The 23,575-nt window shown below is 51.2% G+C and overlaps 1 protein-coding gene across 1 annotated transcript in view; it reads left to right on the forward strand.

The window, feature by feature from the left end:
- The window catches only part of LOC144609613 (pyruvate carboxylase, mitochondrial-like), a 328,348-nt gene that overhangs the window by 214,049 nt on the left and 90,724 nt on the right, over positions 1–23,575 (forward strand). The window lies entirely within an intron of this gene.

Below are 23,575 nucleotides of genomic sequence, written 5' to 3' on the forward strand. Positions count from 1 at the left end.
CCCCCTCCCCTGACATCAGTCTGAAGAAGTTTATTCACAAAATGCTGGAGTAACTCAGCAGGTCAGGCAGCATCTCAGGAGGGAAGGGATGGGTGACGTTTCGGGTCGGGACCCTTCTTCAGACAGAAGTTCATTCTGAAGAAGGGTCTCGACCCGAAACGTCACCCATTCCTTCTCTCCTGAGATGCTGCCTGACCCGCTGAGTTACTCCAGCATTTTGTGATAACATTATATTCCTCTTTGGTAGCTTACAATCCAGCGGTCTGAACATTGGATTCTACAATTATAGGTAACCTCTCACTAACCTCCCCACACTTTCTTTCCCCAAGCCCTTTGGCTTCATCTACACTAATCCCACCTGCCTGCGTTTGGCCCATGTCATAGAAAACATAGGTGTTGGACATGTCCATCCTGGGAGAAAGGTTCTGACTGTCTACCCTATCTATCGCTCTCCTAATTTAAGATGCTTCTATCAGGTCTCCCCTCAACCTCCAACGTTTCCAAGAGAACAGTCCCAGTTCTCTACAAACTCTTCCTGTCATAGAGTCAGAGAGTCTATGGGTCTCTGGTTAGGCCGCACTTGGAGTATTGCGTGCAGTTCTGGCACCCCCATTACAGGAAGGATGCGGAGGCTTTGGAGAGGCTGCAGAGGAGGTTTACAAGAATCATCGAGAGGGTGTTGCCAGGACTAGAGGGTGTGAGCTACAGGGAGAGGTTGAGTAGGCTGGGTCTCTATTCCATGGAGCGCAGGAGGATGAGGGGTGATCTTATAGAGGTGTACAAAATCATGAGTGGAATAGATCGGGTAGACGCACAGAGCCTTTTACCCAGAGTAGGGGAATCGAGGACCAGAGGACATAGGTTCAAGGTAAAGGGGAAAAGATTTAATAGGAATCCGAGGGGCAGCTTTTCCACACAAATGGAGGTGGGTGTATGGAACGAGCTGCCGGAGGAGGTAGTTGAGGCTGGGACTGTCCCACATCGTTTAAGAAACATGGATAGGAGGGGTTTGGAGGGTTGTGGACCGAGCGCAGGCAGGTGGGACTGGGGTAGCTGGGACATTGTTGGCCGGTGCGGGCGAGTTGGGCCACTGGATCACGCTGTTTCCACGCTGGATCACTCTACCGCCGTGCCGCCCCTGATCTCGGACGACGCTGCCACTCTCTCTCTCTATCTCCCACGGCCGTCTCTCCCCGTCTACGCTGAACGGTTCCCTGCATCCCACCCGCATCGCCCGTACTGCGTCGAAGAAGCCAGCCCAAAATTCAATGAGCGAGGGCAGGCAACGATCGAGCATCAACCTGTGGACGAGGGGGAGAAGTGAGTTTAAGCAGGAGGCTGGTGCCAGAAACCTGCCCGCTGTCGATAGCTCCACAAGAGTAGGTTTCAATAGACAACCCTCAACACTGAAGGGAGAGAAAAAAAAAGCTATACTTCCATGTCAATATTTGCTTCCACTTTCATACTGATTGCTAATTGATCTGCAGTGATTTACATCCCCTCTCAGTCCTTGTTCAAATGACGGCCATTGTTGCAGTAGCCTTTCCAGCGATCCTTGTCAAATGTCCGTGATTTATAGGGTCCCAGACGGAGGTCACTGTGGCGCAGAGGGTAGAGTCGGTGCCATACGTACAAGATTATTAAGGGGTTGGACACGTTAGAGGCAGGAAACATGTTCCCAATGTTGGGGGAGTCCAGAACCAGGGGCCACACAGTTTAAGAATAAGGGGTAGGCCATTTAGAACGGAGATGAGGAAAAACGTTTTCAGTCAGAGAGTTGTGAATCTGTGGAATTCTCTGCCTCAGAGGGCAGTGGAGGCCAATTCTCTGAATGCATTCAAGAGAGAGCTAGATAGAGCTCTTAAGGATAGCGGAGTCAGGGGGTATGGGGAGAAGGCAGGAACGGGGTACTGCTTGAGAATGATCAGCCATGATCACATTGAATGGCGGTGCTGGCTCGAAGGGCCGAATGGCCTATTCCTGCACCTATTGTCTATTGTCTTAGAGCGAATGCAGCGTTGGAGACCCGGGTTTGATCCCGACCGCGGGCGCTGTCCGTTTGTGCGTTCTCCCCGTGACTTGCGTGGGTTTTCTCCGAGATCTTCGGTTTCCTCCCACACTCCAAAGACATGCAGATTTGTAGGTTAATTGGCATGGTGTAAGTGCAAAAATTGTCCCCAGTGTGTGTAGGACAGTGTTAGTGTGCGGGGATCGCTGGTCGGCGCGGACCCGGTGGGCCGAAAGGGCCTGTTTCCGCGCTGTATCTCTAAACTAAACTAAAAAAACTAATTTAAACATACATTTAAGACAAGGGGGTGAAAGATTTAATAGGAACCCGAGGGGTAACCTTTTCACGCAAAGGGGGGCGGGCGATTGGAACGAGCTGCCGGAGGAGGTAGTTGAGGCAGGGACTATCGCAACGTTTCAGAAACATTTAGGCAGATACACAGCTAGGACAGGTTTAGAGGGATATGGGCCAAACGCAGGCAGGTGGGACTTGTGTAGATAAGTTTGCTTGAGTTCAGTTTATTGTCACGTATACCGAGGTACAGTGAAAAGCTTTTGTTGCGTGCTAACCAGTCAGCGGAAAGACAACACATGATTACAATCGAGCCGTCCACAGTGAACAGATACTTGATAAAGGGTGATAACACAAGTTACGTTCAGTGCAAGATCAAGTGCAGTAAAATCTGATCAAAGATAGTGTGAGGATCTCCAATGACGTGGACAGTAGTTCAGCATTGCTTCTCTAGTTGCTAGGATGGTTCAGTTGTCCGATAACAGCCGGGAAGAAGCTGTCCCTGAATCTGGAGGTGTGCATTTTCACTAGGGTTGTCAACTTTCCAACTCCCAAATAAGGGAGAAAAGGTGACGTCACCACCCCGCGCCCCACGTGACCTCACCCAGCCAGCGGCCACGTGCTCCCGCTCCATCAATGGCGGCCACCAGGGCCGGGAGACAGGTTCCTACGCAACCTCCGATCGGCGAACACACTTGGCCCCGTTCCCCGAACACACTCCGTTAGCCTACACTGTCCGGGCCAACAGCGGCCCACGGGCCTACAGTGTCTGGGCCTACAGAGGCCCCCGGGCCAACACTGTCCTGGCCTACACTGTCCGGGGCTACACTGTCCAGGCCTACACTGTCCAGGCCTACAGCGCCACCCGGGCCTACGGTGTCCGGGCCTACAGTGTCTGGGCCTACAGAGGCCCCCGGGCCTACACTGTCCAGGCCTACACTGTCCGGGCCTACAGCGCCCCCCCGGGCCTATAGTGTCCGGGCCTACAGTGTCCATGCCTACAGTGTCTGGGCCTACAGCGCCCCCTAGGCCTAACATGGGACAAGGGCGGTCCCGTACGGGACAAACCAATTTAGCCCAATATACGGGATGTCCCGGCTAATGCGGGACAGTTGGCAACCCTAGTTTTCACACTTCTGTACCTTTTCTGTACCTTTTGCCCGATGAGAGAGGGGAAAAGAGGGAGTGGCCGGGGGCGATCTATCGTGGATGATGCTGGTGGCCTTGCCGATGAAGCTGCAGTGTGTGGTGTGCACGTTGGGCCGAAGGGCCTGCTTCCACTCTGTACCACTCTCATCATTATGACTCAATGAGATGGTGCAGAACCTCCCAGCCTTCAGAGACACTGCATGGAAACAGGCCCTTCGGCCCACCGAGCCCATCCCGACCATTGTGTGTCGGAAGGAAATGCAGATGCTGTTTAAACTGAAGACAGACGTAAAACATGTTGGAGTAACTCAGCGGGTCGGGCAGCATCCCAAAACGTCACCTATTTTAGTTCAGTTTGGTCGAGAGATACGGCGCGGAAACAGGCCCTTCGGCCCACGAAGTCTGCACGGACCAGCGATCCCCACACACTAACACTACCCCACACACACTCGGAACAATTTACCTTAAACCAAGCCAATTAATCTACAAACCTGCAGTGTGGGAGGAAACCGAAGATCACGGAAAAAACCCACGCAGGTCACGGTGAAAACGTACAAACTCCGTACAGACATCGCCCGTAGTCGGGATGGAACCCGGGTCTCTGGGGCTGCAATGACAGTCCCGCCATCCCAGGGATCAATCTCGTGAACCTACGCTGCACTGCCTCAATTACAAGGATGTCCTTCCTTGAGGTGCTGCCCGTCCCGCTGAGTTACTCCAGCTTTCTGTGTCTAGCTTTTTAGTGAAGTTTAGTTTAGTGATACGGTGCGGAAACAGGCCCTTCAGCCCACCGAGTCTGCACTGACCAGCGATCGCCGCACATTAACACTACCCGACTACACACACGCACACACACGCACGCACACATACACACACACACACACACACACACCCACCCACGCACACACCCACGCACGCACACACCCACGCACGCACACAAACACACACACACACCCACGCACACACCCACGCACGCACACACCCACGCACACACACACCCACGCACGCACACACCCACGTACGCACACACACACACACAAACACACACACACACCCACGCACACACCCACGCACGCACACACACACACACACACGCACACATACACGCACACACACACACACACACACACACACACACACACACACACACACAGACAGCGCCCGAGGTCAGGATCGCACAACGGTCTCTGGCGCGGTGAGGCAGCAGCTCCACCCGCTGCAGCCCAAAGATAAGCAGTTGGCTGGAACTCAGAGGGTCAGGCAGCAACTGTGGAGGGAAATGGACAGATGACGTTTTTTGATTGGGTCCCTTCTTCAGTCTGATGGAGTAGAGGGAAGCAAACTGGTAGAAAGAGGTTGGAGGGAGCGCAAAGCAGGCAAGCGTTAGAAGTGAAGGTAGACACAAAACGTTGGAGTAACTCAGCGGGTCAGGCAGCATCTCTGGAGAGAAGGAATGGGTGACGTTTCGGGTCGAGACTCTTCTTCAGACTGGTTAGGGTTAAGGGAGAGATATAGACGTTGACGTGGAGAAATAAAGAACAATGAATGAAAGATATGCAGAAAAAGTAACGCGAGAGGCAGGAAACATGTTCCCGATGTTGGGGGAGTCCTGAACCAGGGGCCACAGTTTAAGAATAAGGGGTCGGCCATTTAGAACGGAGACGAGGAAAAACTTTTTTACTCGGAGAATTGTGAATCTGTGGAATTCTCTGCCTCAGAAGGCAGTGGAGGCCAATTCTCTGGGTGCTTTCAAGAGAGAGTTAGATAGAGCTCTTAATGATAGCGGAGTCAGGGGGTATAGGGAGAAGGCAGGAACGGAGTGACTCTGCAGGTCAGGCAGCATCTGTGGTGGATAAACAAGGATCTGCAAACACTGCTTAACAAATGTGTTGAATTGTCGCTGGTGTAGGATAGTGCTAGTGTATGGGGTGATCGATGGCTGGTCAGTGCAGACTCGATGGGCCGAAGGGCCTGTTTCTAAGTCTAAACGGATGACTGATGTTTACACCGAAGATGGACACAAAAAGCTGGAGTAACTCAGCGGGTCGGGCAACATATCTGGAGAGAAGGAACGAGTGACGTTTCGGGTCGAGGCTTCTGAACAAGAGCCTCGACCCAAAGCATCACCCATTCCGTCTCCCCAGAGATGCTGCCCGTCCCACTGAGTTGAACATAGACACATAGAAACATAGAAAATAGGTGCAGGACGAGGCCATTTGGCCCTTCCAGCCAGCACCGCCACAATCAGTAACCCGTGCCTGCCTTCTCCCCATATCCCTTGATACCACCAGCCCCTAGAGCTCTAACTAACTCTTTTAAATTCATCCAGTGATTTGGCCTCCACTGCCCTCTGTGGCAGAGAATTCCACAAATTCACAAATCTCTGGGTGAAAATGTTTCTTCTCACCTCAGTTTTAAGTGGCCTCCCCTTTATTCTTGGACTGTGTGTGGCCCTTGGTTCTGGACTCCCCCAACATTGGGAACATTTTTCCTGCATCTAGCTTGTCCAGTCCTTTTATATAATATAATTTTATACGTCTCTACAAGATCCCCTCTCATCCCTCTAAACTCCAGTGAATACAAGCCCAGTCTTTCCAATCTTTACTCATACGACAGTCCCTCCATCCCAGAGATTAACCTGGTGAACCTATGCTGCACTGCCTCAATAGCAAGGACGTCCTTCCTCAAATTAGGAGACCAAAATTGCACACAGTACTCCAGATGCGGTCTCCCCAGGGCCCTGTACAACTGCAGAAGGACCTTTTTACTCCTGTACTCAAATCCTCTCGGCGTGAAGGCCAACATGCCATTAGCTTTCTTCACTGCCTGCTGTACCTGCACGCTTACTTTCAGTGACTGGTGTACAAGGACACCCAGGTCTCATTGCACTTCCCCTTTACCTAATCTGACACCAACTTTTTGTGTCCGTTCTCACAGAGATAAGGAAGTGCATGGTGGGAAAACGAGACACCAAAGGGGATGTAGCTCAAGGAAAATGCGGAATAGGTCATTGTTAGCTCGGAGAAGGAGACAACCAAGCACGCAGGGAGAAGATTTAAGCAGGGGCTCGGCCAGACCGGTCGGAGATCGGGGAATGGAGAGGGTGGAAGGGAGGGGGACTGGCCGTCAGCACAGACTCGGTGGGCCGAAGGGCCACCATCCACACTGTGTACAAATCTGTGAGCGTGGAGCCTTGTGTCCCAATTGCCTTTCTATAGATAATAGACAATAGGTGCAGGAGGAGGCCATTCGGCCCTTCGAGCCAGCACCACCATTCAATGTGATCATGGCTGATCATTCTCAATCAGTACCCCGTTCCTGCCTTCTCCCCATACCCCCTGACTCCGCTATCCTTAAGAGCTCTATCTAGCTCTCTCTTGAATGCATTCAGAGACTTGGCCTCCACTGCCTTCTGAGTTCATTCCAAGCTCTGCATCAAAAGCCTGCAATTTAAAGCTGCAATTGAGACATCTAATGGAAGCCAAGACTCCCTGCCAGCACAGCGCGCGTGCTTTGTTAGCAGTACGCAGCGCCAATCAAATGTTTAGATGATAGCGGGGGAAAGCAAATAAGCCCTTGTTCAAAGGCAGATGCACAATGCCGGAGTAACTCAGCGGGTAACTCAGCGTCTCAGCAGAGAAGGAATGGGGTGACGTTTCGGGTTCAGTCTGAAGAAGGGTCTCGAGCCGAAACGTCACCCGTTCCTTCTCTCCCGAGACGCTGCCTGACCCGCTGAGTTACTCCAGCGTTTTGTGATCCCTTCGATTTAAACCAGCATCTGCAGTTGTTGTTCCGAAGCTGTTGCTCGTTCACGTCCCGGCTCGTGCGTCTCTGAGCGCTTCAGCCCCACACGCTTGTCCCCGCCATTTCACAGAGTCCCTGCCTCTCCTCTCTTCCAGCTTTCTCCCGCCACCCTCTCGCAGTCAGTCTGCTGACGGGTCCCGACCCGAAACGCCACCCATCCGTGTTCTCCTGAAACGCCACCCATCCGTGTTCTCCCGAGACGTCACCCATCCGTGTTCTCCCGAAACGCCACCCATCCGTGTTCTCCCGAGACGTCACCTGACCTCTGTTGTGCGCCCTTGTTTTGTAAAGCAGCATTAGTGTGCGGCTTTAGTCTCTCCTCGCGTTACGCTTCGTTTCTCCATTCCAGTTTGCGGCCCAGTGTTCTGTTCTCCGGAGATTGCTGCCTGACCTGCTGAGTTGCTCCAGCACTGTGCGCCCTGCGGTATGGACGTCCGGCACGGGGGGCGCAGCGGTAGAGTCGCTGCCTCACGGCGCCAGAGACACGGGTTCCATCCTGACTGCGGGCGCTTGTCTGTGCAGAGTTCTAGTTATAGTGATACAGCGTGGGAACAGGCCCTTCGGCCCACCGGGTCCATGCCGACCAGCGATCCCCGCACACTAACACCATCCGTCACCACCAGGGACAACTTACACTGACACCAAGTCAATTAACCAGCAAACACGCCCGTCTATGGAGTGTGGGAGGAAACCGAAGATCTCAGAGAAAACCCACGCAGCTCACGGGGAGAACGTACAGACTCCGTACAGACGGCGCCCATAGTCGGGATGGAACCCGGGTCTCCGGCGCTGCATTCGCTGGAAGGCAGCAACTCTACCACCGTGCCGCCCTGCCTCTGATTCTGTGCGTTTCCACCGGGTGCTCCGGTTTCCTCACACACTCCATACATTATAGACAATAGACAATAGGTGCAGGAGGAGGCCATTCAGCCCTTCGAGCCAGCACCGCCATTCAATGTGATCATGGCTGATCATTCTCAATCAGTACCCCGTTCCTGCCTTCTCCCCATACCCCCTCACTCCGCTATCCTTAAGAGCTCTATCTAGCTCAATTGGTTTGTACGTCAATTGGCCTCTGTGAATTGTCCCTGGTGTGTGGGCTAGCACTAGCGTTCAGGGTGATTGGTGGTTGGCGTGGACTCGGCGGGCCCACGGGCCTGTTTTTGCGCTGCATCTCTGACCAAAACTAAACGAAAAGCTTCCGCGGTTCTTTGCATCCGCAGCACAGGAGAGCACAGCCTTTCAGCCCATCGTGCCCGTGCCGTACATGATGGATCTCGTCTTGCCTGCACGTGATCCACACCTAGGGTTGCCAACTATCTCATTCCCAAATAAGGGACAAGGTGACGAACCTGAAGGGTAACTTTTTTATACAAAGGGTGGTGGGTGTATGGAACGAGCTGCCGGAGGAGATAGTTGAGGCTGGGACTATTGCAATGTTTAACAAACAATTAGACAGGTACATGGATGGGACAAGTTTGGAGGGATATGGGCCAAACGCAGGCAGGTGGGACTAGTGTGGCTGGGATATGTTGGCCGGTGTGGGCAAGTTGGGCCGGAGGGCCTGTTTCCACGTTGTATCACTCTACTACTAAGACTAGTGTGGATAACTTGGCATTGTGTTCGGCACAAACATTGTGGGCCGAAGGGCCCAGTCCTGTGCTGTCCTGTTCTATGTGTTCAGCTATATGTGAAGCGACCAGCTATTGAAGGGATGGTTGACTCACGTTCTCCTTGTGTTGCGTAGTGCAGGTTAGTCCCTGGAATGGCAGGACTCACATAAAGGGCCTATTTCCGCGCTGTATCTCCAAACTAGGGCAGCATGGTGGCGCAGCGGTCGAGTTGCCGCCTTACAGTGCTTGCAGCGCCGGAGACCCGGATTCGATCCTGACTACGGGCGCTGTCTTTACTGAGTTTGTACGTTCTCCCCGTGACTTGCGTGGGTTTTCTCCGGGATCTTCGGTTTCCCCCCACACTCCAAAGACGCTGGGTAAATGTAAAAATTGTCCCTAGTGGGTGTAGGATAGTGTTAGTGTGCGGGGATCGCTGGTCGGCGCGGACCCGGTGGGCCGAAAGGACCTGTTTCCTCGCTGTATCTCTAAACTAAACTAAACTAAAGTAAACTAAACTATAAGATGAAAGAATGGGTCGACTGGGCTTGTATTCACTGGAATTTAGAAAGATAAGAGGGGATCTTATAGAAACATATAAAATTCTTAAGGGATTGGACAAGCTAGAAAAAGGGAAAATGTTCCTGATGTTGGGGGAGTCCAGAACCAGGGGTCACACAGTTTAAAAATAAGGGGTCGGCCATTTAGGACTGAGATGAGGAAAAACCTTTTCACCCAGAGAGTTGTGAATCTGTGGAATTCTCTGCCACAGAAGGCAGTGGAGGCTGATTCACTGGATGTTTTCAAGAGGAGTTAGATTTAGCTCTTGGGGCTAACGGAATCAAGGGATGTGGGGAGAAAGCAGGAACGGGGTACTGATTGTGGATGATCAGCTGTGATCACGTTGAATGGCGGTGCTGGCTGGAAGGGCTGCACCGACTGTCTACGTTTCTTTGTTCCTGGGACCGCTCCAGCCGGCTGCATGGTGAGCCGTTCACCGTGGGCATTGCTGATGTTTCAGTTAGCGTTGGCGGTGAATTGAGAGGCCAGGTTTGTGATGAGCACTTCGATGCAATCTCGCAGCGCTGAGAAGACCGTTCAGTCATTGTACATCTCGCCCGCTCCTTGAAGAATCTGTAAATTACTTTCACAGGGCTCGCTCTTTCATCATGTTCCCTCAATCTTTTTTCAAATCTGTTCAAGTGTTTATTCAGTTTCCTTTTGAAGGCTTCTATTGAATCTGGATTTCCCCATCCTTTCAGGCAGAACATTGCAATATCACTTCTCCTCACTGTCAAAATGTATTCTCTCCGTTTGTCTTAGACCAGTTACCTCCTGTCTCTCTCCCTCCTTGTTATCCACCATATTGGCCGTTTCCCGCCTCGCTGGATCCCTGGTATTTTAAACGCCACCGTTAAATCTCGGTGGCATAGAAACATAGAAAATAGGTGCAGGAGTAGGCCATTCGGCCCTTCGAGCCTGTACGCACCGCCATTCAATATGATCATGGCTGATCATCCAACTCAGTATCCCGTACCTGCCTTCTCTCCATACCCCCTGATCCCATTAGCCACAAGGGCCACATCTAACTCCCTCTTAAATATAGCCAATGAACTGGCCTCAACTACCTTCTGTGGCAGAGAATTCCACAGACTCACCATTCTCTGTGTGAAGAAATGTTTTCTCATCTCAGTCCTAAAAGACTTCCCCCTTATCCTTCAGCTGTGACCCCTGGTTCTGGACTTCCCCAACATCGGGAACAATCTTCCTGTATCTAGCCTCTCCAACCCCTTAAGAATTTTGTAAGTTTCCATAAGATCCCCCCTCAGTCTTCTAAATTCCAGCGAGTACAAGCCGAGTCTATCCAGTCTTCATATGAAAGTCCTGCCATCCCAGGGATCAATCTGGTGAACCTTCTCTGTACTCCCTCTAAGGCTACAATGTCTTTCCTCAGATTAGGAGACCAAAACTGTACGCAATACTCCAGGTGCGGTCTCACCAAGGCCCTGTACAACTGCAGCAGAACCTCCCTGCTCCTATACTCAAATCCTCTTGCTATGAATGCTAACATACCATTCGCTTTCTTCACTGCCTGCTGCACCTGCATGCCTACTTTCAATGACTGGTGTAAGGCGCCTGACGGGTAAGGCAGATGAGCTCAGGGCGTGGATAGGTACGAGCCACTGGGACCTTGTAGCTATGCTGTGACCCGCTGAGTTACTCCAGCATTTTGTGTCTGCCTTCGGTTTAAGGTGAAGAGGAAAAGGTTTAACAGAAATCTGAATCAGAATTCAGAATCAGAATCAGAATTCAGAATCAGAATCAGAATTACCTTTATTTGTCATCCAAAAAAACAAGTCTTTTGGACGAGATTTCGTCACCCACAGTCCAACAAAAAGAGCAATAAAATAAGCAAATTACACAACCCCAACCAACACAAAACACGAAAAAAAAGAAACATCCATCACAGTGAGTCTCCTCCAGTCACCTCCTCACTGTGATGGAAGGCCAGAATGTCATTTCTCTTCCCCTGCCGTCTTCTCCCGCGGTCAGGCTGTTGAAGTTGCCACGTTCCAAACAGACGGTGAAGGGGTAACATTTTCACACGAAGGGTTGCGGGTATGTGGAACGACCTGCCAGAGGAGGCAGATGAGGCAGGGACTATCCCATGGTTTAAGAAGCAGTTGGACATGGATAGGACAGGTTTGGGGGGTTGTGGACCAAACGCGGGCAGGTGGGACTAGTGTAGCTGGGACATCTTTGGCCAGTGTGGGCAAGTTGGGCCACACTGCATCACTCTACGACTCTACATGGAACCGTTCAACCTAGAGAGACGGTCACGAGTGGTAATAAGGGCCTTTAAAATATCATAGATCTTGAAAGGGAGAAACCGGGCCATTGGGTCCCACACAAGGAGATTGAGACACACGGGAATTGGTTTAAAACTACCGGAGAGAATAATATTTACCCAGCGAGGAGATCGAGAGTGTTTCATTGTCACACTAGGAGGTGTAGATGGAGTCACTGGCAGGGTTTTTTTCTCCTGCGTGTGTAGGTGACTATTAAAGCCCTCAGATCCAGGCAGAGGTTCAAACTGATCATCAAACTGTTCACCCAGCAATGAATGTGTCCGCACACGTTTATTTTGAGTCGGTCTGCCTTCCAGCTCATGATTAACAACAAGCACAGAACACGGTGTTTTCCCCCCAGCACGAGGTGACCCCATTAAGTTGTGTGCAATTACTCTCCGCCGGGCTGCAGCTGAATTAGACTTTGCATCACGGTGTCAGGGGATTTGCACGGTAGAACGTCCCGCGGCCAGGCCACGATGGGCGCAGATCACAGAGCGAAGCTTTGCAAATGGTGGAGCAGTGGAGTCGGAAACAGGCCCTGCGTGGAAACAGGCCCTGCGGCCCAGCGTGGGAACAGGCCCAGCGTGGAAACAGGCCCTGCGGCCCTGCGTGGAAACAGGCCCTGCGTGGAAACAGGCCCAGCGTGTAAACAGGCCCTGCAGCCCAGTGTGGAAACAGGCCCAGTGTGGAAACAGGCCCTGCGTGGAAACAGGCCCAGCATGTAAACAGGCCCTGCATGGAAACAGGCCCTGCGCGGAAACAGGCCCTGCGTGGAAACAGGCCCTGCGTGGAAACAGGCCCTGCGTGGCAACAGGCCCTGCGTGGAAACAGGCCCTGCGGCCCAGCGTGGAAACAGGCCCTGCGGCCCCAACACATCCGCGCGGCTCTCTCTGCTCACACGGCGCCCAAGGTCAGGATGGAACCCGGGTCTCGGGGGCCGTGAGGCAGCGGCTCCACCCGCTGGGCCGCCGTGCGGAGTTGGTGTGGCGGGGGGGGGGGGGAGGAATTGTCCACGCGGCCAAGTGTGAAGCACAAGCCATGAACGGCAGGAGCTCCACCTGCAAGCACGAGGCTTTCCACCGGCCTCTTTGGGGCAGCAAGGTGGCGCAGCGGTAGAGCTGCTGCCTCACAGCGCCGGAGACCTGGGTTCGATCCCGACTACGGGCGCCGTCTGTACGGAGTTTGTACGTTCTCCCCGTGACCTGCGTGGGTTTTCTCCGAGATCTTCGGTTTCCTCCCACACTCCAAAGACGTGCGGGTTTGTTGGTTAATTGGCTTGGCACCAATGTAAATTGTCCCTAGTGTGTGTAGCATAGTGTCAATGTGCAGGGATCGGTGCGGACTCGATGGGCCGAAGGGCCTGTTTAGTGCAGTTTAGTTTAGTTCAGAGATACAGCGTGGAAGCAAGCCCTCACATTTCCTTATCTCTGCTTCTCCCTCTCCCCTGATTCTCAGCCTGAAGAAGAGTCTCGACCCGAACATCACCCGCTCCTTCTATCCGAAAATGCCACCTGTCCCGTCGAGTTACTCCAGCATTTTGTGTCCATCCGTGATTCTTGTTCATTGCTTCCTCCTATTCCAGTGTGTCCGAAGGAACTGCAGATGCTGGTTTAAACCGGAGATAGACACAAAATGCTGGAGTAACTCGGGCAGCATCTCTGGAGAGAAGGAATGGGCGACGTTTCGAGTCTGAAGAAGGGTCTCGACCCGAAACGTCACCTATTCCTTCTCTCCAGAGATGCTGCCTGACCCGCTGAGTTACTCCAACTTTTAGTTTAGTGCGGTTTGGTCTATTGTCACGTGTAACCGAGGTACAGTGAAAAGCTTTTGTGTACATAGAATGTGGTGTGTACATAGAAAGCATAGAAACATAGAAAATAGGTGCAGGAGGAGGCCATTCGGCCCTTTGAGCCAGCACTGCCATTCATTGTGATCATGGCTGATCATCTACACTCAGTAACCCGTGCCTGCCTTCTCCCCATACCCCTTGATTCCACTAGCCCCTAGAGCTCTATCCAACTCTCTTTTAAATTCATCCAGTGAATTGGCCTCCACTGCCCTCTGTGGCAGAGAATTCCACAAATTCACAACTCTCTGGGTGAAAAAGTTCCTTCTCACCTCAGTTTTAAATGGCCTCCCCTTCATTCTTAGACTGTGTGTGACCCCTGGTTCTGGACTCCCCCAACATTGGGAACATTTTTCCTGCATCTAGCTTGTCTAGTCCTTTTATAAATTTATACGTCTCTATAAGATCTCCTCTCATCCTTCCATACTCCAGTGAATACAAGCCCAGCCTTTCCAATCTTTCCTCGTATGACAGTCCCGCCATCCCGGGCATTAACCTGGTGAACCTACGCTGCACTGCCTCAATGGCAAGGACGTCCTTCCTCAAATTAGGAGACCGAAACTGCTAGTGATGCCTATAAGATCATCTGATATTGGGCCAGAATTTGGCCATTCGGCCCATCGATTCAACCGCCATGCAGTCATGGCATCTCCCTCTCAACCCAATTCTCCCACCTTCTCTCTGTCGTCTTTGACGTCCTTCCTAATCAAGAATCTCAATGTCCACCTTAAAAAATACCCACAGCCTACTGTGGCAATGAATTCCACAGATTCACCACCCTCTAGATAAAGAAATTCCTCCTCAACTGCGGTGGTCAGTATAACTAGGCATCAAGCAACACAGGCCGAAGGGCCTCCACATGTGTTGGCCTGTTCTAAAGATAGACACAAAGTGCCTTCATAACAAGAGGAGTTGAGTATAGGAGCAAAGAGGTCCTTCTGCAGTTGTACAGGGCCCTAGTGAGACCGCACCTGGAGTACTGTGTGCAGTTTTGGTCTCCAAATTTGAGGAAGGATATTCTTGCTATTGAGGGCGTGCAGCGTAGGTTTACTAAGTTAATTCCCGGAATGGCGGGACTATCATATGTTGAAAGACTGGAGCGACTAGGCTTGTATAACTGGAATTTAGAAGGATGAGAGGAGATCTTATCGAAACGTATAAGATTATTAAGGGGTTGGACACGTTAGAGGCAGGAAACATGTTCCCAATGTTGGGGGAGTCCAGAACAAGGGGCCACAGTTTAAGAATAAGGGGTAGAACTGAGATGAGGAAAAACTTTTTCAGTCAGAGAGTTGTGAATCTGTGGAATTCTCTGCCTCAGAATGCAGTGGAGGCCAATTCTCTGAATGCATTCAAGAGAGAGCTAGATATAGCTCTTAAGGATAGTGGAGTCAGGGGGTATGGGGAGAAGGCAGGAACGGGATACTGATTGTGGATGATCAGCCATGATCACATTGAATGGCGGTGCTGGCTCGAAGGGCCGAATGGCCTCCTCCTGCACTTATTGTCTATTGTAACTCAGCGGGTCAGGCGACATCTTTGGAGAAAAAGGACGGGTGACGTTTTGGGTCGGAACCCTTCCCCAGACTCCAAACTTACTCCAGCACTTTGTATCTATCATCGGTGATAACCGACATCTGCAGTTCCTTCCTACACATATTCCACTGTTCAAAGTTCTATCACGGGCAGTCACGGTGGCGCAGCGGTAGAGTTGCTGCCTTACAGCGAACGCAGCGCCGGAGACCCGGGTTCCATCCCGACTACGGGCGCTGTCTGTACGGAGTTTGTACGTTCTCCCCGTGACCTGCGTGGGTTTCCTCCGAGATTTAGTTTTTCAGTTTTTAGTTTAGAGATACAGCGCGGAAACAGGCCCTTCGGCCCACTGGGTCCGTGCCGACCACCGATCCCCACACACTAACACTATCCTACACCCACTAGGGACAATATTTACATTTACCAAGCCAATTAACCCACAAACCTGCACGTCTTTGGAGTGTGGGAGGAAACCGAAGATCTTGGAGAAAACCCACGCAGGTCACGGGGAGAACGTACAAACTCCGTACAGACGGCACCCGTAGTCGGGATGGAACCCGTGTCTCCGGCGCTGCATTCGCTGTAAGGCAGCAACTCTACCGCTGCGCCACCGTGCCACATTCAGTTTCTCCGGTTTCCTCCCACACTCCAAAGACGTGCAGGTTTGTAGGTTAATTGGCTCGGTGAATGTAAAAATTGTCCCCAGTTGGGTATGGGATAGTGTTAGTGTGCGTGGATCGCTGGTCGGCGCGGACCCGGTGGGCCGAAGGGCCTGTTTCGGCGCTGTATCTCTAAAACTAAAACGAAAACTGAACAAGTAAAAAACTCCCATTTTACTTGAAGCCATTTGTTTGTCATGACACAAGACTGACCCTCGTTCCAATGAAGATTATCTTTCAGTTTAATTATGCGTCGACCCACACATTTAATCAAAACCTAATCACTTTAAAGAAATGAATATAAGTTTTCATTTCAGATAGATGGAGCTGGAAACAGTTATTTGTCTTTTTTTAATCTCTTCATTTATGCGTTGCGGGCACTGAAGGCAGCGAGCGGCCTGTATTTATTGCCCGTCTCTGATTACCCCTGTGGAGGTTAAAGGAAGCTGTTGAATTCTTGCCCGTGATGTTGGGCGCGGCGGTAGAGTTGCCGCCTCACAGCGCCAGAGACCCGGGTTCCATCCCGACTACGGGGCGCTTGCCTGTACGGAGTTTGTACGTTCTCCCCCGTGACCTGCGTGGGTTTTCTCCGCGTGCTCCGGTTTCCTCCCGCACTCCAAAGACGTGCGAGTTTGCATGGCTAATTGGCTTGGTGGAAGCGTGAATTGTCCCCAGAACGTGTTAATGTGGATTGCGTTAACGTGCGGGGATCGCTGGTCGGCGCGGACCCGGTGGGCCGAAGGGCCTGTTTCCGCGCTGTATCTCCAAACTAAACTAAACTAAAAGATAACTAAGCCTGCACGGTTGTAAATAACGCTTGATTGGAAGGAGGTTAATTGGCTCTAGTGGTGGAGAACGTGATGCAGAAGTGAGATAACATAGATCTGGTGTGAATGGGTGATCCAATGGAGGCACAAGAATCTGCTGATGCTGGTTTACAAAAAAAACACGCAAAGTGCTGGAGGAACTCAAAGCGGGCCAGGCAGCACCTCTGGAGAACGTGGACAGTTGGCGTTTCGGTCTGAAGAAGAGCCGGTGAGGACGGTCACGGTGGCGCAGCGGTAGTGTTGCCGCCTCACAGCGAATGCAGCGCCGGAGACCCGGGTTCCATCCCGACTACGGGCGCTGTCTGTAAGGAGTTTGTACGTTCTCCCCCGTGACCTGCCTGGGTTTTCTCCCGAGATCTTCGGTTTCCTCCCACACTCCAAAGACGTGCGGGTTTGTAGGTCAATTGGCTTGGTAAATGTTAAAAAAATTGTCCCTAGTGTGTGTAGGATAGTGTTAGTGTGCGGGGATCGTTGGTCGGCGCGGACCCGGTGGGCCGAAAGGGCCTGTTTCCGCGCTGTATCTCTAAACTGAGAGCCCTGACCCGAAACATTCGGGTCCCGTCCACATTCTCCAGAGATGGTGCCTGACCCTCTGAGCTCCTCCTGCACTTTGAGGGGGAACGTTTCCACACAAAGGATGGTGGGAGTGTGGAGCGAGCTGCCAGAGGAGGTAGTTGAGGAAGGACAACCACATCATTTAAAAGACACTTGGCCAGGTACATGGATAGGAAAGGTTTAGAGGAATACAAGACCAAGTGGACCCATTGGACCCAAACCTCTTCTGCATTGGTGTAGCACCCTCTCCTCCCCCACTCCCTCCCCTCTCCCCCCCCACTCCCTCTCCTCTCCCCGCACTCCCCTCTCCCCCCCCATCCCCCTCCCTCTTTGCCCTCACTCCTCCCCTCCCCTCCTCCCTCCCCCCCTCCCTTTTCCCTTTCCCCTTTGATACAAAACTGGGTGGTTTTGCTGATTGCAGCAGGATCTGGATCTGGATCGATTGGCCAGGTGGGCGGAGGAATGGTCGATGGAATTTAACACAGAGAAGTGTGAGGTGTTGCATTTTGAAAAGTCAAACAAGGGCAGGGCCTACACAGTGAATGGTAGGCCTCTGGGAAGTGTTGTAGGGCAGAGGGATCTAGGAGTGCAGGTGCATGGTTCCTTGAAGGTGGAGTCGCAGGTAGATCGGGTAGTCAGATAGGCTTTTGACACATTGGCCTTCAGTCATTGAGTAATGGAAGTTGGGAGGGAGGTCATGTTGCAGTTGTATAAGATGTTGGTGAGGCCGCATTTAGAGTGTCGTGTTCAGTTCTGAGCACCATGTTATAGGAAAGATGTTGTCAAGCTGGAAAGGGTACAGAAAAGATTTACGAGGATGTTGCCAGGACTAGAGGGCCTGAGCTACAGGGAGAGGTTAAACAGGCTGGGTCTCTATTCCTTGGAGCGCAGGAGGATGAGGGGTGATCTTACAGAGGTGCACAAAATCATGAGAGGAATAGACCGGGTAGATGCAGAAAATCTCTTGCCCAGAGTAGGGGAATCGAGGGATAACTTCTTCACACAGAGGGTGGTGGGTTTAGATTTTTAGATTTAGATTTAGAGATACAGCGCGGAAACAGGCCCTTCAGCCCACCGGGTCCGCGCCGCCCAGCGATCCCCGCACATCAACATTATCCTACACACACAAGGGACAATGTTTTACATTTACCAAGCCAATTAACCTACATACCTGTACGTCTTTGGAGTGTGGGAGGAAATTGAAGACCTCGGAGAAAACCCACGCAGGTCACGGGGAGAACGTACAAACTCCGTACAGACGGCGCCCGTAGTCAGGATCGAACCTGAGTCTCCGGCGCTGCATTCGCTGTAAGGCAGCAACTCTACCGCTGCGCCACCGTGCAGCCCTGGAACGATGTATGGAACGAGCTGCCGGAGGAGGTAGTTGAGGCTGGGACTATCCCAACGTTTAAGAAACAGTTGGACAGGTACATGGATAGGATGGGTTTGGAGGGATATGGACCAAGCGCAGGCAGGTGGGACTAGTGTAGTTTGGGCATGTTGGGTGGTGTGGGCAAATTGGGCCGAAGGGCCTGTTTCCATGCTGTATCACTCTACGACTCGATGACTCTATCTCCGTATGCCTATCCAAGTGTCTTTTAAAAGGTGTGGGATAATTGGACATCACTTTTACATTTTGCCCGTCAGCCTGTCGGGCCAAATGTAAAAGAGATGCCAATTCTTCGATGCTATGTCAATCTATATGGGTATTAAACTCGACGTTCTCTGAGCGATTGTGTAATTTGAAAATATCTGTCAGGGTGTTTGGACCGAGCAATGTTTATGAGGTATGTAAATAATCCCGTTTCATTGTTTAGCTCGAATGAATCTTTTTAAAATCCTGATGAGAGAAAAAGAGCAATTCTCGTGCGCCGGGCCTTTGTTAAATGTGTAGAACGTTAGAATGTAGAGGTGCAGCGTGGAAACAGGCCCTTCGGCCCACCGAGTCCGCGCCGACCAGCGATCCCCGCACACCCTCGCTACCCTACACACGCCAGGGACTATTTACAGTTTGAAGAAGCCAATTAACCTACAAGCTGCTCGTCTTTGGAGTGTGAGCGGAAAACCGGGTCACCTGGAGAAAACCCACAAGGTCACGGGGAGAACGTACAAACTCCGTACGGACAGCACGGAGCACAGTACTGGGCTTGTATACACTGGAATTTAGAAGGATGAGAGGAGATCTTATCGAAACGTATAAGATTATTAAGGGGTTGGACACGTTAGAGGCAGGAAACATGTTCCCAATGTTGGGGGAGTCCAGAACAAGGGGCCACACAGTTTAAGAATAAGGGGTCGGCCATTTAGAACGGAGATGAGGAAAAACATTTTCAGTCAGAGAGTTGTGAATCTGTGGAATTCTCTGCCTCAGAAGGCAGTGGAGGCCAATTCTCTGAATGCATTCAAGAGAGAGCTGGATAGAGCTCTTAAGGATAACGGAGTCAGGGGGTATGGGGAGAAAGCAGGAACGGGGTACTGATTGTGGATGATCAGCCATGATCACCAAGGGTTGAGATTTTGGATTGGAGAAAGGCTAATTTTGAGGAGATGAGAAAGGATTTAAAAGGAGTGAAATGGAAATTGTTGTTTTATGAAAAGGATATAATAGAGAAATGGAGGATATTTAAAGGTGAAATTTTGAGAGTACAGAGTCTTTATGTCCCTGTTCGGTGGAAAGGAAAGAATAATAATTTGAAAGAGCCGTGGTTTTCCAGGGAAATTGGACACTTGGTTCGGAAAAAGAGGGAGATATACAATAAATATAAGCGGCAGGGAGTAAATGAGGTTCTTGAGGAATATAAAGAATATAAAAGGAATCTTAAAAAGGAAATTAGAAAAGCGAAAAAAAGATATGAGGCTGCTTTGGCAAGTAATGTAAAAGTAAACCCCAAGGGGTTCTACAGATATGTCAATAGCAAAAGGATAGTGAGGGATAAAATTGGTCCATTAGAGAGTCAGAGTGGACAGCTATGTGCTGAGCCGGAAGAAATGGGGGAGATATTAAACAATTTCTTTTCTTCGGTATTTACCGAGGAGAAGGATATTGAATTATGTGAGGTAAGCGAAACAAGTAGAGTAGTGATGGAAATTAGGAGGATTAAAGAAGAGGAGGTACGGACACTTTTGAAAAATATAAAAGTGGATAAGTCTCCAGGTCCTGATAGGATATTCCCTAGGACATTGAGGGAAGTTAGTGCAGAAATAGCAGGGGATATGACGGAAATATTTCAAACGTCATTAGAAACGGGGATGGTGCCGGAAGATTGGCGCATTGCGCATGTTGTGCCTTTGTTTAAAAAAGGTTCTAAAAGTAAACCTAGCAATTATAGACCTATTAGTTTGACGTCTGTGGTGGGAAAATTAATGGAAAAGATACTTAGGGACAATATATATAATTATTTGGATAATCAAGGCCTGATTAGAAACAGTCAACATGGATTTGTGCCTGGAAGGTCATGTTTGACTAATCTTCTTGAATTTTTTGAAGAGGTTACCAGGGAAATTGATAAGGGCAAGGCTGTGGATGTTGTCTATATGGACTTTAGTAAGGCATTTGACAAGGTTCCACATGGAAGGTTGATTAAGAAGGTTAAATCGTTGGGTATTAATAGTGAGGTTGCAAGATGGATTCAACAATGGCTGAATGGGAGATACCAGAGGGTAACGGTTGACAATTGTATGTCAGGTTGGAGGCCAGTGTCTAGTGGAGTGCCCCAAGGATCTGTGTTGGGTCCACTGTTGTTTGTCATTTACATTAATGATCTGGATGATGGTGTGGCAAATTGGATTAGTAAATATGCAGATGATACTAAGATAGGTGGAGTAGTTGATAGTGAGGTAGATTTTCAAAGTCTACAGAGAGACTTGGGCCTTTTGGAAGGGTGGGCTGAAAGATGGCAGATGGAGTTTAATGCTGATAAGTGTGAGGTGCTGCATTTTGGTAGGACAAATCAAAATAGGACGTACAGGGTAAATGGTAGGGAATTGAGGAATGCAGTGGAACAGAGGGATCTGGGAATAACTGTGCATTGTTCCCTGAAGGTGGAATCTCATGTGGATAGGGTGGTGAAGAAGGCGTTTGGTATGCTTGCCTTTATAAATCAGAGCATCGAGTATAGAAGTTGGGATGTAATGTTAAAATTGTACAGGGCATTGGTGAGGCCGAATCTGGAGTATGGTGTGCAGTTCTGGTCGCCAAATTATAGGAAGGATGTCGACAAAATGGAGAGGGTACAGAGGAGATTTACTAGAATGTTGCCTGGGTTTCAGCACTTAGGCTACAGAGAGAGGTTGAACAGGTTGGGTCTTTATTCTTTGGAGCGTAGAAGGTTGAGGGGGGACTTGATAGAGGTTTTTAAAATTTTGAGAGGGACGGACAGAGTTGACGTGGGTAGGCTTTTCCCTTTGAGAGTGGGGAAGATTCCAACAAGGGGACATAGTTTCAGAATTGAGGGACAAAGGTTTAGGGGTAACATGAGGGGGAACTTCTTTACTCAGAGGGTTGTGGCTGTATGGAATGGGCTTCCGGTGGAAGTGGTGGAGGCTGGCTCGATTTTATTATTTAAGAGTAAATTGGATAGGTATATGGATAAGAGGGGATTAGAGGGTTATGGTCTGAGTGCAGGTAGATGAGACTAGGTCAGGGAGAATGGTCGGCGTGGACTGGTAGGGCCGGACAGGCCTGTTTCCATGCTGTAGTTGTTATATGTTATATGTTATATGAATGGCGGTGCTGGCTCGAAGGGCCGAATGGCCTACTCCTGCACCTATTGTCTATTGTCTATTGTGAACCCTTGTCTCTTGCGCTATCAGTCTGCAAATCTACTTCTGCAGCAAAATGACTACATTTTAGCGCCTTTCGTTTTATTTAGTGCCTGGGGCAGTAAATAATTTTATTTTATTTAGTGATGGCTCAGCGGTAGAGTTGCTGCCCCACAGCGTCACAGACCCGGGTTCCATCCTGACAACGGGGGCTGCCTGTGTGGAGTTTGTACGTTCGTCCCTGTGACCATGTGGGTTTTCTCCAGGTGCTCCCACTCTTAACGGCGAGCAGGTTTGTTGGGTAATTGGCCTCTGTAAATTGTAAATTGTCCCTGGTGTGTGTAGGATCGTGCTGGGAGACGGGGCGATCGCTGGTCAGCACGGACTCGGAGGGCCGAAGGGCCTGTTTCCGCGCTGTGCTTCTGTTGTCCAAAGTTCCACGTAAGAGTGATCATCTTCACCATGTATTTTACACATTTAACAAAGGCTCTGCATGTGAGAATTGCCCTTTACCTTGACCGCTGTGATTTGCCATCTGAAAGCAGAATTCAGAAGGGACACTTAAGAAGAATAGTTTCAAGAGAAAATCTGATGAGTTATCAGGTTCTGGGCGTTGTGTGACTGTGTGACTCTATTACTCTTGGGCTTCAAAAAGGGAATTGGGTTGACACAAGACGTTTACAGCATGAGGGCATCTATATACGAAAACTCTCGTTTGTTTGTTCCTGAACTACAGCCAAAACGGTGCACGATAGCGCGACAATTCTAGGCCCACCTTACTCACCGTCGTCCCTTTGGTGCTAATGGAAGAAGTTTCATTGAAATCGGTGTTATATTTTTAAAGTTATTCACATTTTGAAATCTAAATCTATCTCCTAGGAAGGGGAGGGGGGGGGGGGGAGGGAGGTGGAAGGAGTGGGGGAGGAGGGAGGATAAGGGTGGTTGAGGGCGATGGAATTGGAAGGAGGGGAAGGGGGAGGGGAGGGGGGGAGGAGGGGGAGGGGGGAGAGAGAGGGGGAGGGGAGAGAGAGAGGGGGAGGGGGAGAGAGAGGGGAGGGGGAGAGAGAGGGGGGAGAGAGAGGGGGAGGGGGAGAGAGAGGGGGAGGGGGGAGAGAGAGGGGGAGGGGGAGGGGGAGAGAGAGGGGGAGGGAGTGGGAGAGAGAGGGGGAGGGGTGGGAGAGAGGGGGAGGGGGAGAGAGGGGGGAGGGGGGGAGAGAGAGGGGGAGGGGGAGGGGGAGAGAGAGGGGGAGGGGGGAGAGAGAGGGGGGAGGGGGGAGAGAGAGGGGGAGGGGAGAGAGAGGGGGAGGGGGGAGGGGGAGGGGGAGAGAGAGGGGGGAGGGGTGGGAGAGAGGGGGAGGGGGAGAGAGAGGGGGAGGGGGGAGAGAGAGGGGGAGGGGGGAGAGAGAGGGGGAGGGGAGAGAGAGGGGGAGGGGGAGAGAGAGGGGGAGGGGGGAGAGAGAGGGGGAGGGGGGAGAGAGAGGGGGAGGGGGAGGGGGGAGAGAGAGAGGGGGAGGGGGTGGGAGAGAGAGGGGGGAGGGGGTGGGAGAGAGAGGGGGTGGGGTGGGAGGGGGGAGGTGGGGGAGGAGAGGGTGCTGCACCAATGCAGGAGAGGTTTGGGCCCAACGGGTCCATTTGGTCTCGTGCTTCTATAAGATCCCCTCTCATCCTTCTAAACTCCAG

This window comes from Rhinoraja longicauda, chromosome 34 (assembly GCF_053455715.1).
Source record: "Rhinoraja longicauda isolate Sanriku21f chromosome 34, sRhiLon1.1, whole genome shotgun sequence".
Lineage (NCBI taxonomy): Eukaryota > Metazoa > Chordata > Chondrichthyes > Rajiformes > Arhynchobatidae > Rhinoraja > Rhinoraja longicauda.